Source organism: Oreochromis aureus, linkage group 3 (genome assembly GCF_013358895.1).
Source record: "Oreochromis aureus strain Israel breed Guangdong linkage group 3, ZZ_aureus, whole genome shotgun sequence".
NCBI lineage: Eukaryota > Metazoa > Chordata > Actinopteri > Cichliformes > Cichlidae > Oreochromis > Oreochromis aureus.
The window spans coordinates 29180969-29194890 of NC_052944.1; the positions used below are offsets into that span (position 1 = coordinate 29180969).

The 13922-nt window shown below is 41.0% G+C and overlaps 1 protein-coding gene and 1 long non-coding RNA gene across 2 annotated transcripts in view; both read left to right on the top strand.

Moving 5' to 3' along the window:
* Positions 1-13922, top strand: part of LOC116312707 (low affinity immunoglobulin gamma Fc region receptor II-like) — a 100624-nt gene that overhangs the window by 11344 nt on the left and 75358 nt on the right. The window lies entirely within an intron of this gene.
* Positions 8025-11597, top strand: LOC120439154. Its single transcript, XR_005612416.1, has 4 exons — positions 8025-8426; positions 10823-10902; positions 11249-11284; positions 11502-11597. It is a non-coding gene; the product is annotated as an uncharacterized LOC120439154 (long non-coding RNA).

Here is a 13922-nt window from a genome sequence, read left to right on the forward strand (position 1 = left end):
AGGTAGGTGGGGCAGCAATTCACTGAGCCTCTGGCACACCTGCTACTCGTCAGACGCTTTCATCAGAAGTGTTCTTAAGGAGCTGCACGACGGCTGTCCAGTGTCTGAGTATTGTCCTTTTCAGGGGTGTCTGTGTAACTGTTCGCCCACCTACCGGAGTTTGTGGAAATCATCTTCTCCGAATCTATACAGAGATTCAGTTCACGTCCCAGCACCTCACCTCTCAGTCTCCCTCCGTGCCTCTTAAGTCTGGCTTCTAATAACTTCCCCGGTGTCTATATGTCAGACTGTATCAAGTAAGCTCTCCAGTTCTCGCTTTATTTTCCCGTTTATGTTCTTTTCGGTTTCCGGCAAAACACCACTAACATTATTATCCCTCCCCCCTGAGATCAAGTGCTCCACCAGTGCCTGTTCGCCCTGCACGTCCTGGCTCCGTGTTTCCATACATGTCCTGTCTTGTAAATACGCTCCTTCCCTGTATATAGCCTTTCACTGTAAATAAACTTCCTTCACTGCAACCCCCGAACTTCCGTGTTTTCTGCTCTTGAGTCCACCCATAGCTACACCTAACAACAGGCTGTCAGCCTGAGCCCTACTGGGGAAAGGTGGAACAGTGTCCCCTCACCTGGGACAGGAGGACATTCAGAAAAGCGTGTCCTTTTCAGGAGTGGTGGGACAGCTGGAAACCAGGCCATGTGGGGCCAAAGTGGGGCCACCAGGATCAACCCCACCTCCTCGTTCTGGACCTGGCAAAGGAATGACTGGAGGAGGGAGTATGGAGGGGAGGCAAAAGGGTTTGCCAGGTTGTCACACACAAGGGGAGGGACATCGTTCTGCAGGGAGACGAACAGATGGAAAAATGTTGACTCCCTGGAAAAAAAAAGAAAAAGATTGACTTCTGCCCTGTCTCTTATGACAATGACATGGTGCCCCTGCAGACACAACAGAACTTACTTGAGTGCCAGGATGACAGCTTGCAGCTCCAGCATTTACAGTGAGGTCAATAAGTATTTGATCACCCTGTGATTTTGCAACTTCTCTTACTTAGAAATCATGAAAGGGTCTACAGTTTCAGCATAGGTGCATTTCCACAGTGAGAGACAGAATCTAAAAAGAAAAATCAGTTAATCACATTGTATGATTTCCGAACAATTTATTTGTGAATTACTGTGTCAAATAAGTATTTGATCACTTGAGTCAAAAAAATTTAATATTTGGTACAGAAGCCTTTGTTAATTACAGAGGTCAAACGGTTCCTGTAGTTCTTCACCAGGTTTGCACACACTGCAGGAGGGATTTTGGCCCACTCCTCCATACAGATCTTCTCTACATCTGTCAGGTTTCGGGGTTGTCGCTGAGCAACACGGAGTTTCAGCTCCCTCAAAGATTTTCTATTGGATTTAGGTCTGGAGACTGGCTAGGCCACTCCAGAACCTTAATATGCTTCTTACGGAGCCACTTCTTGGTTTTCCTGGCTGTGTGCTTTGGGTCATTGTCATGTTGGAAGACCCAGCCACGACCCATCTTTAATGCTCTGACTGAGGGAAGGAGGTTTTTGCCCAATATGTCTGTAAATGACCACGACAGACCCGGGTGCAAGTTCATGCTTTGCAGCATACTCTATTGACTCACACGGTTGCTGTTCACAATGGTCACAGAGCTGCAGCTCTCCCGCTGCCCGCTCAACATTATCACAACCACAAACACAGCACCCATTACAATATTTAAGTCAGCGGGGCGTGATTGCAGATGCCGTGCAGGTGCGTCCGCCTTCCCTGCACAGCACTGCAGGCCACGCCCCGCCACAATGTCACAATACATGGCCCTGTTCACCCTCTCCTTAATACAGTGCAGTCGTCCCGTCCCCTATGCAGAAAAACACCCCAAGAGCACGATGCTTCCAGCCCCATGCTTCACTGTACGTATGGAATTATTGGGATGATACTCATCATTCTTCTTCCTCCAAACATGGTGAATGGAGTTAAGACCAAAAAGTTCTACTTTGGGCTGATCTGACCGCAGGACTTTCTCCCATGACTACTCTGGATCATCCAGATGATCCCTGGCAAACTTCAGACGGGCCTGGACATCGGCTGAGGGGAATCTTTGTCTCTGATGTCTTAGTGTATTACTGATAGTAACCTTGGAAACGATAGTCCCAGCTCTCTTCACGGCATTGACCAGCTCCTCCCGTGTAGTTCTGGGCTGATTCTTCACCATTCTTGGCATCACTGAAACCCCACGAGGAGAGATCTTCCGTGGGGCCAACGGACATTGACAGTCATCGTTAGCCTCTTCCATTTCCTGACAATTGCTCCAACAGTTGTTTTTTTTCTCCAAGTTGCTTAGCAATTGCCCCGTAGCCCTTTCCAGCTTTGGTCTACAATTTTGTCCCTTGTGTCTTTTGACAGCTCTTTGGTTTTGCCTATGTTGCTGCTTAGAGTTTGGCTGATTGTGGGGTGCACAGGTGTCTTTATGACAGCTAACGACCTCAAACAGGTGCTACTAATTTAGAATCATGAGCATGGTGTAGCTCAGGGGTGGGCAATCTCAGTCCACGAGGGCCGGTGTCCCTGCAGGTTTTAGATCTCACCTTGGTTCAACACACCTGAATCACATGATTAGTTCGTTACCAGGACTCTAGAGAACTTCAGGACATGTTGAGGAGCTAATTTAGCCATTTAAATCAGCTGTGTTGGTTCGAGGACACATCTAAAACCTGCAGGGACACCGGCCCTCGTGGACTGAGATTGCCCACCCCTGGTGTAGCTGGACTATTTGAAAGCAAAATAACAGGTCTTTGAGGGTCAGAAATCTGGCTGATAAGCAAGTGATCAAATACTTATTTGACACATAATTCACAAATAAATTGTTCGAAAATCATACAATGTGATTACCGGATTTTTCTTTTTAGATTCTGTCTCTCACAGTGGAAATGCACCTATGCTGAAAATTGTAGACCCCTCCATGACTTCTAAGTAAGAGAAGTTGCAAAATCACAGGGTGATCAAATACTTATTGACCTCACTGTAAATGTCTGAGACAACCAGTGACTGATTTAACAGCTGCTGAGCTGAGAGCCTTCATGGACTGTGCACCAACCTGTTGGGGAGTCATCTGTGAGGACCAACTAGCGGTAAGTCACAGGACCCATCCCTTGGCCCTCCTCCAGGCTGGTCGAATACCCTCCACCAATGGAGAGCTCGATGGAGCCCCTGTGAGACCACCACTGTTGGGACTGTGTTAAAACATGCTTTAGTTTCTCACATTTTTTATGCAATCCTTGTTCACCCTACTGAATTAAAGCTGAAAGTCTAAGTTTCATTTTTTAAAAATCAGGGGTTTGGGGTGGGGTGGGATTAAGGAAGTTTCAGAGTACTGCAGATTCCTCAACCTGTAGATGATAGTACATATGAGTCTAGTGGTGCACGTCACCCCCTCCCTGTTTGTTCTTTGTTTCTCTGAGCAGACTGTGATGACTGCATGTGTGGAAAAGACTGTTGTAGGTTTGGTTTATTTTTATCTGCAGAAAATCAGAGACCACAAAATTTCTGTCTGGGCCTCCAAGAAAAGAGGAAATGCAGCCTGTGGTTTCAGCCTGAAGTCTAATATTTGTCTTCTTTAAAGTCAACACAGCACAGTGGAAATGTGCAGGTATGACAATGTGTGAAAACAGGTTAAAAGTAGCTTTATTGTGGTGATGACACATGCTGGACTAAAGAATAAATAAAGCATGTGGGCATCAAGAGAAACGGTGAAAAGCTTGTTTCTCACGCTCATGTCTTTAAGAGTCTCTGCATGGACGTGCTGTAAATGTTCATTTATCTCTGAAATAAATAAAATCATCCATCACTCTCTCTGTCCACAAAACCATATACAGATGTGTTTTTCTTCTTACTGCAACTTCCAAACAGGCCAGTTCCTCACAGTATAACACAAAAATGTATACAGTGGCTTGCAAAAGTATTCGGCCCCCTTGAACTTTTCCACATTTTGTCACATTACAGCCACAAACATGAATCAATTTTATTGGAATTCCACGTGAAAGACCAATACAAAGTGGTGTACACGTGAGAAGTGGAACGAAAATCATACATGATTCCAAACATTTTTACAAATAAATAACTGAAAAGTGGGTGTGCGTAATTATTCAGCCCCTGAGTCAATACTTTGTAGAACCACCTTTTGCTGCAATTACAGCTGCCAGTCTTTTAGGGTATGTCTCTACCAGCTTTGCACATCTACAGACTGAAATCTTTGCCCATTCTTCTTTGCAAAACAGCTCCAGCTCAGTCAGATGGACAGTGTTTGCGAACAGCAGTTTTCAGATCTTGCCACAGATTCTCGATTGGATTTAGACACCAGACAGGTCAGGGATAAAGTTGTTGAGAAATTTAAAGCAGGCTTAGGCTACAAAAAGATTTCCCAAGCCTTGAACATCCCACGGAGCACTGTTCAAGCGATCATTCAGAAATGGAAGGAGTATGGCACAACTGTAAACCCACCAAGACAAGGCCGTCCACCTAAACTCACAGGCCGAACAAGGACAGCGCTGATCAGAAATGCAGCCAAGAGGCCCATGGTGACTCTGGATGAGCTGCAGAGATCTACAGCTCAGGTTGGGGAATCTGTCCATAGGACAACTATTAGTCGTGCACTGCACAAAGTTGGCCTTTATGGAAGAGCGCAAGAAGAAAGCCATTGTTAACAGAAAACCATAAGAAGTCCAGTTTGCAGTTTGCCACAAGCCATGTGGGGGACACAGCAAACATGTGGAAGAAGGTGCTCTGGTCAGACGAGACCAAAATGGAACTTTTTAACACTGCACATCACTCTGAACACACCATCCCCGCTGTCAAATATGGTGGTGGCAGCATCATGCTCTGGGGGTGCTTCTCTTCAGCAGGGACAGGGAAGCTGGTCACAGTTGATGGGAAGATGGATGGAGCCAAATACAGGGCAATCTTGGAAGAAAACCTCTTGGAGTCTGCAAAAGACTTGAGACTGGGGCGGAGGTTCACCTTCCAGCAGGACAACGACCCTAAACATAAAGCCAGGGCAACAATGGAATGGTTTAAAACAAAACATATCCATGTGTTAGAATGGCCCAGTCAAAGTCCAGATCTAAATCCAATCGAGAATCTGTGGCAAGATCTGAAAACTGCTGTTCACAAACGCTGTCCATCTAATCTGACTGAGCTGGAGCTGTTTTGCAAAGAAGAATGGGCAAGGATTTCAGTCTCTAGATGTGCAAAGCTGGTAGAGACATACCCTAAAAGACTGGCAGCTGTAATTGCAGCAAAAGGTGGTTCTACAAAGTATTGACTCAGGGGGCTGAATAATTACGCACACCCCACTTTTCAGTTATTTATTTGTAAAAAATGTTTGGAATCATGTATGATTTTCGTTTCACTTCTCACGTGTACACCACTTTGTATTGGTCTGTCACGTGGAATTCCAATAAAATTGATTCCTGTTTGTGGCTGTAATGTGACAAAATGTGGAAAAGTTCAAGGGGGCCGAATACTTTTGCAAGCCACTGTAAGCTGCAAATAAGCTAAAAAACATGAAATTATATGTTAATGTATTTTACCTTTCAAACAGAAAAGTGATGGGAAGGAGAAACACACCTGCTGTTAAACAATCTAAAACACCTGGATGTCAACATGTTTGTATGTGAAGATGATACTGAACCAAACCTTAATTATAACCTTTGTAAGAAAGTGTTTGACAGGATGAAGGATGGCGGCTGAGTTTGCATGCTTTAACTTAGATTAATATTATAGACTGTATATTGACAATGGCCACTGTCTTGTTTTTTGACTGAGTGATAAACTGAGGTACACTGCATGCTCTTATGGAGGGGACTAGCCAATCACAAAGTTACCACCCCTTAAAGCTTTCACTGCTCTGTTGTCTTTTTGGACTAATGTGGGCAGAGCCTATAATAACTGTTATAGTGTGAAAGATGAGGTCCACGTAGACAGGTTATGGAGAGACAGACATCCATTCATGTTCACATCTATACCTAGAGGTAATCACCTGAATCACCAGCTAACATAATAACATATGACTTTTGACTGTGTAAGGAAGCCAGAGTACCTGGAGAGAACCCAGACAGGTAGAGGGAGAACATGCAAACTCTACACAAAAATCCTCAGCAGGTGGATTCAAACCTGCAACCTTCTTAATGTTTAATGTCTGTGTAGGTTCTCAGTCATCCATCTCACGGTAGTCTAAGGAGTTTGGAAAGAAAGTGACTAAACTTCTTTCAGTTTCTTTAAGACGTGTCACCTCTCATCTAACAGGCTTCTTCACTTCTAGAGGCAAACAGTGGAGACTCCAGAGTATTTTAACCTCAGTGGGAGTTGTCTCTTAATAGGGTCGTAAACCCAATACTAATCATGTGTGTCATCACATGAGCCAAGGTGTGAATAAAGGTTTGGGTCATTATGCTGCGTTGAAGACACCCCAGAACTCTGATGTTGGACATTGGGAGTTACGTCACTCTCGAGTTAGCATGTTGCAGAAAAAGCTAGGAAACACAGGATTTGTTTTGGTTCTTGGTAAAGTAGAGCCACACAGGTATGAATAGCAGTACAGCATAATACTTGTTTTTTGGACTAATTGGTGCTCAAACCTAATCATGGCTTTTTTAGTGAGTCAAAAATACACCACAGTGGCAGTACAGATTTTGTCATGGCCAGATGACTGGAGAGTGGCGCGAGCCCAAAAGCAGACGCTTGAGACAGGAATGAACTTAACAAAAAACAAGCCATTTACTTTAGGCTGGATCAACAATATAAACAAAAACAAACAGAAACTAGGACGATGTTAACAGTAAACTAAACTGGGGAAAACTAACACTAGACACAGTGAACATGAAACCTGAATGTGGCTAACATGGACATGAATACCTGAGACTTGACTGAACAGAAACATGGCACATGGTGAAAAGATGACCTGCCAATGAACAAATGAAAACTCACACCAAAAATACACAAGAGGCTGACGAGGGAAGCAGAACACACGGGAAACACAACTGCAATAAACATAATGACGCACGAGGAAGACAAACCAAACACAGGATGTGATACTGTCAAAATAAAACAGAAAAAACGGACTAAGACACATGAACCGGGGAAGAAACAGACATGGGGACATGGAAGCAGAAATGGGAGACGAAAACAGTGACATGACTGGACACAACACACGTGGACATACAAGACTGACAGAGGCGACATGGAAGTACGAGGGGAACATGGCAAGGGAACAGGGAGACGAGACACGGACATGACTAAGGAACAAACACAGAGGACATGACTCAGACAGGAAACAGGGAATGACACAGCGATAAGAAAACATCGATCAGAAATATGACTAAACTTGGAAGCAAAACCAGGTCTAAACTCAATACTAACTAATAGAAAACTAAAAGATCACAACACAAAGAAATCACAAAAACACAACAAACTCAAAATGCTGGGTCAAATGACCTCAAACCATAACAGTTTTACTCGTGTTTATGTTCAGTGCTGCCATCTTGGATCGCTAACTCAGAGTACGCTGGTCTGCTCAGACTTTCAGAGTGGGAGATCTGAGTTGAGGGAGCGTTCCACAAAAAAAATTCTGACTGGCAACTTCTGACTTATTCAGGAATTATAACCAGAGATTTCAGGAGAGACCTTGCCTCACCCTATCATGTGACCAATTCAAGTCACCTGAGGCAAAATGCAAGGAGGGGTTGAGGGTCCCCTCTCAAAACTACATTGTAGGTGACTGACAGCTGACTCTATAAGACACCATCTTTGGTCAATGATGGTCATTCACAGTGGACACAGATGGCTTCTTTCACTCCTCTTTCAAACCATCGGTCTACTCTTTTCAAAATGTGAACACAAGAACAACCTTTATATTTTAGGTGCAGTTACAGAGCTTGTCCAGTCGAGGTGGCTCTTCTATGTTGTTCAATGTGTTCATGGGGTGGCTGTTTGGTTTCTTCAGTGTAAAGGTCCAACACCTCACTGCATGTACATATGACAGGAACTGCACAAATCACATAAAAGTCTCTGAGAATAAAACATAATTATGAGCTGGTAAAATATGTCACCTGACCTGAAACAACAGAAGGTAAGAAGAAAACACAAGAAGCAAGCCTGCATGTTTGCAGTGGACAGGAAATGTGAACACGTCACACAACTGCTGTGGTCAAAGCTACAGGAGCTGTTTGAGGTTTGTATAAAAGGAAAGGAAGCACAGAGAGGCCACAGTCAGAAGAAACACTCTGGTCTTATCTGTATTAAATGCAGCTTCTCTTTTTATTATTGATGTAAAGTCAAAGTGTTTGAGATCAGCTGAGGATCAGAGTGCAGCAGGGCTGGATGTGAGGATGGGGCACTCTTTGCTCTGCATGACGGGCTTATTGTGTAAGTACATTTTTTGTAATAACTTTTATAAATATTTTTGTAAACAATAGTTATTTTTATAAATATCATTTTAAAACAGTTTTTTCATATTTCAAATAAAATTGTTACCAAATAAAATTTTATATTCACAGAAATCTTTTGCTGAGCAGCAACTGTTATATGAAAAAGAATCTTTTAAAACAATGCTCTAATTTTGTTTGTTTTGTTTGATTTTCTCTGTTTGATCCTGATGCTGTTTATTCTTTACTTCATTACTCAGTACTCTTTTCTATGTTAATGCTGATGGTGAGACATTGTTATTTTTCTCTTTACTCAATAAACAATTAGATTTTTATTTTTACTTTTTAATGTCAAGAAAAGGAAAGATCACTGCAGATGTTTGCATTTTAGAAACTCAAATATCTGCAGTGAAACTTCAGAAACAGAACATATCAGAGTAGTTTTATCACTGTACATGTGTAGAGTAGGGTTTTCAAAAAGTGACACTTCATTATTAATCAACACTAAAAAAGAATGAAGATGCTCATTTGCATCAATGTTGATATCCATAGTGTTGTCTTGGCTTCCTCCAGCTGAGGCATAATTTGACAGCACTGCTGCAGACAGACAGACACGCAGCTCCTCCCCTCACTAACAGCTGAATGTTCATAATGTTCAACACTTTAGTAGGAAAGGTCAGAGGTCAGCAAAACTCCTGTTTCACTAATATTGAATTATTTAACAGTTATCAGAAATTCCTTGCATGCAAATTCAACAACCTTTATGCGTAGAACTCAAGTTCATGCAAGCACGCATAAAGAAGCCATCGCATGCCAGATTTACGCTCTCGCATGTATGCATTTTTGACCTCTGAAGGTTTTTTTGCGCTTCTCCCTTTCCTGCTGAACTCCGCTCTCACTCTGCTATATTTTGCTTCACTTGCCAACAAATCAACATTCAGCAGACGCTGACATCATCAACTTCAAACAGCGTGCAGTCAGGACCTTAGAGGATGCATGAAGCATGTGTTGGGTGGGTGAAAGTCCCTCCCCCTCTCTGTCCCAATGAAAAGTCTACACAGACACATTTGCAGGACTCTGCTCTCGAAGCTGAATCCTGCTTCTGTGAATCAGCTGAGGTTTGATAGTTTGGAGGGCGAGAGTATCTTCCATAGAAAATGAACCCTTTGAGTGCCACCTGCTTCAGATATATTATTAAATAGTGGTTAAAAATCTAGAAATGATATCAAACATAAGATATGAATGCAGTAGAAACTCATTAATCTGATGATGTAGAGCACAGAGCGATAAATCAAACATTTTAATTCCCATTAATTATTTTATTGTTGAGTCCACTCTCAGTGCAGCTGTTGATTTCTGAGGCTCTGAAACTTTAAACTGGATCCATTTAAACTTTAAAGGTTACAGTCCCACAGCCTAGAGCCTTTTACAAACTCATGTTGTCAGGTTTTGGTTTTGAATTATAGCCTCAGTTTCCTGTTCTTAGCTGACAGGCATGGCAGCTGGTGTGGTCATCTGCTGCTATATGACATTTACTTCATGTTGTGCATTCAAAGACACTGTTCTGCATACCTCGGTTGCAATGAGTGGTCTGGCCATTCTCCTCTAACATTGAGTTATTTTCACCCAGTGAACTGCCGCTCACTGGTTATTTTCTATTGTGACTATTCTCTGTAAAACTTTGCTGCAGTGTTAAATCTAAAAAAAAGACATGGATCAGGAAACTAAACTAAACTAAACTAAACTAAACTAAATGTGGTTTTAAGCAGAGATGTTAAAACTGCATTCTTCCTGTTTCACCACTTACAACATTGAAATAACTGCTGTGTTTGAGGCTGTGCTGTATCCAAATATTTAACCTTCCAAATGAATTAGTATCATCTGATTTTACTCTCCAAAAGTTCATCTGGACGTAGCGTTTTGTGGGAGAAACGTTTCGTCACTCATCCAAGTGACTTCTTCAGTCTCAGCTGACTGCAGGTCTCCCCAATCTTATAAACAGTACATTTGCATAATGACTGAAACCAGCCCACTGTTCTCACTGAAAACATTTTATGAGAATTATTATTATTATCATTTTATGTTAACGATATTTAAATAAAATAAAAGTTTTTCACACTTTAAACAAGTCTTGGACTTGTGTTCCCCTCATTTCCTCTTTAGCTGCTCAGTCAGCTCACATATGTGTAATGAAACTTATTGTCTGTCTGTTATTGGTCAGTTTAGTCTGTGTTACAGGCCTTTTCATAAAAATCTGACAAACATGGTCAGATCAGGTTAAGTTGTTATTTCTGTGTAAAAGGAAGGAAGCAGAGAGAAGAAGTTTTAAAAACTCTTTGTTTCCTTCACAGCTCTTTGGTATCTGCTGTGCTGCTGCTTCACTCTCTCTCTTTACAGAAAGTTGTAGAAGTTTTCAGACGTGTCACTGCTGGATGTGAGGATGGGAGCCACTTTGCTCTGTGAGCTGGGCCTATTCTGTGAGTACATCACTGACTTCTATTGTTTGATTCATACTGATCCATAAACATGTTTTAGTAAGAAGAACAGAGCATCAGTCATTTGTACCATTTCAGGTCATGTGATCAGAGGACTCTCATGTTTGTTACCAACATGGTTGTTTGTAGACTGGATTAGATTTTAGTGCAGTGACTCAGATCAGAGTGGAGCTGGTTTAGTTTATCTAAGAAAGGTTTGTTTCTCCATCAGTGATAATTTGATGCATACAAATCATAGCAGCCACTGGTACAACCACAAGTGTTTGATTTATTTTATATTTGAGTGTCTTTAGTTTGATCATGTCTGAAGTTTCTGTCTTTATTGTAGTGCTCTGTACGCTCCTCTGCACTGGACACACTCAAGGTGACTGAAACGATTTTCACTTTTTTATTTATTTCTTTTAATTTATTGGGTAAAGATTAATCTAAAAAAAATACTGCATAAATCTTAATTACCATTCACTTGTTTTATATTTATTTATTATTCAATATATGAACAGTGTATGAACATACAGTCACAGATTGTGTTCGTGCATAAAAGTGTTTCAGATTGTTAACTTTGTGGTTGTGTTGGATTCTAGATGCTGTGCTAACTATTGAACCCAACTGGTCCAGTTTTTTCATCGGAGAGTTTGTTACCTTCAAATGTGACATGAATGAAGGAGAAGACACTGACTGGCATTACCAAATCCTTAGGAATGGTCAGGGATTTCTCCCCTACGACACACAAAAAGACAAGAACTTTAAACCGTCGTCTACACGTCACAGTGGTAAATATCAGTGCTCTGGTCGCAGGAAGAGCTCACATGATACAAAGATCAGTAACACTGTCTATATAATTGTATTAGGTAAGTCCTGAATGACCAATAATGTGATGATTCGTGTTTAAAATCGTCTGAATTATAAAATTCTGAATAGATTTAACTAATGTTGTCATTGAAACTTGAAACGTTAACAAGGACTACTGTATTTTACTGGTTACTTTGCTCACACCATACGCAGTGCTACAATACTCACAGACTGTAATTTATAATTACTAAATGTGTGGATTTTAATGTATAACAAGAATAACTGTGGATGAAATACATTTTAAATAAGGAGAAGAAGAAACATCAAAAGCTTCATAAAATTTAAGGTGATGATGTTTCTGTTATCTGAACCTGAAACTAGGCAGATCCCTCTGAACCCATCATTGTGTTTCCTTCAACAGTGAACTGCATTAGTTTACATTCAGTGTGACTTCTTCAGGCCAGAGATTGGACAAACATTTATACTGTGTTTATTTAGAGATCTACAACCTGAATTACTGCAGCTCTGTCACCATGTTGAGACAGAAATCAGAAAACTTTGAAGCATCTTAAACTGTAGAAAAAGGCAAAAAAAACAAATATAATGAAGACATTTAAAAAAATTTATTTTGTGAGAATTCCAATCACATGAATAAATCTTTTAAAATTTGGGATTTTTTTTTACATTTATATTGTATCAGGTGTATATTTTCTTCCCTTTTTTTCATTACTGCAGATAAACCCAGGGCCACACTGACAGCAGGAACAACAATCATACCAGTAGGGGGCAGTGTGACACTGACCTGCTCTGTGCAGAGCTCTAGTGGATGGAAATATGAGTGGTTCAGACAAACCTCTGAAGATCCAATCAGAGATCAACAAAACAGAGATATCAGAGTATCTCAAGGAGGAATCTACAGCTGCAGAGGAACAAGAGGAAACCCAGTTTACTACACTGATAAAAGTGATGATGTCACCATTGAGATAACCTGTGAGTTCAGTCATTTATTTTGAAATATACAGTCACTCATGATTATCAAACATACAATGTGAAGTTTTCTGTGTTGATTTCCTGTTTCTATTTGTATCTCAACTGTTAATATGTGTAAACAGTTTCCAATAAAGTTGTTGTAAAACAACAACCCAACTGGCCTCAGATATTCAGAGGTGAGACGATCACTCTGACATGTGAGGTGCAGGAAGGAGGTGAAACCACTGAGTGGGAGTATGAATGGAGAGGACCCAGCACACCCACACAGTGGACACACAATAATGATGTGACATTCAGAGTTTCTGAGTCCAGCAGTGGAGACTACATGTGTAAGAGTCGACGCAGAGATGACTCATATTCTTCAACAGAGTGGAGTGAAGCCTTCACATTGTCAGCATCAAGTAAGTCATGTTTGTTGTGTGATCTCCATTTGACAAATGTCATAATGGTCAGCACAGGATGAATTCAATGGTCTACAAAGCATGTTCCATTGTTAGTCAGACAAAGAGCTGCAGCTGATAGTAGCCTCATTGTAGACAGTTTGTCACCACTTTGTGTCATCAACTTTCAGCTGGTATAGAGACGCCAATGCTGACCTGCTGCTCCATCACCTGAGGACAATAATAATAGAAATAAACATTTTAAAAATATAGTATTCTTCAAACTTCCTCAAGAAACAACAAGAAATCTACAATTTATAATTATTTACAAATTGATTTTTCTAATTATAAAAATCATTCTGGCTTATGATCTCATCAAATACTGCTGTTTGTTACAATTGATTTAAAACACACATGACTGGGTTTAATACAAAAAAAGAAAACAAGCCTTTACAATCAGAAATGCTAGAACAATTTACTTAAAGCTGATATTTTAAGGTCTTTATATTGCATTATGACTTTGTGTGTAATTTTCATTCCTTTAAACTAAATTTCTTTCTGTGAATCAGCCGTTTTTCACTCACTTTATCTAAAAGAAAATCAGGTAAACAGTGGAAGCTCAGATATCCCAGTTTTACAGCTGGTCTCAGATCAGCTAAGAGTTAACAGTTCACCTGTCTCTGCATTTAGGAGTACAGTTTGGTGGCAGAGCATAAAAGCAGTCTCACCTGATTCTTGATTCACTCTGATAAAGTTTTCATCATGTTATATACATCCAGCGTTAGCTCCTGGCTCTCTAGCTGGCTAACAGTTAGCTGAGATACCTGTGCTGTCCTCATGTGC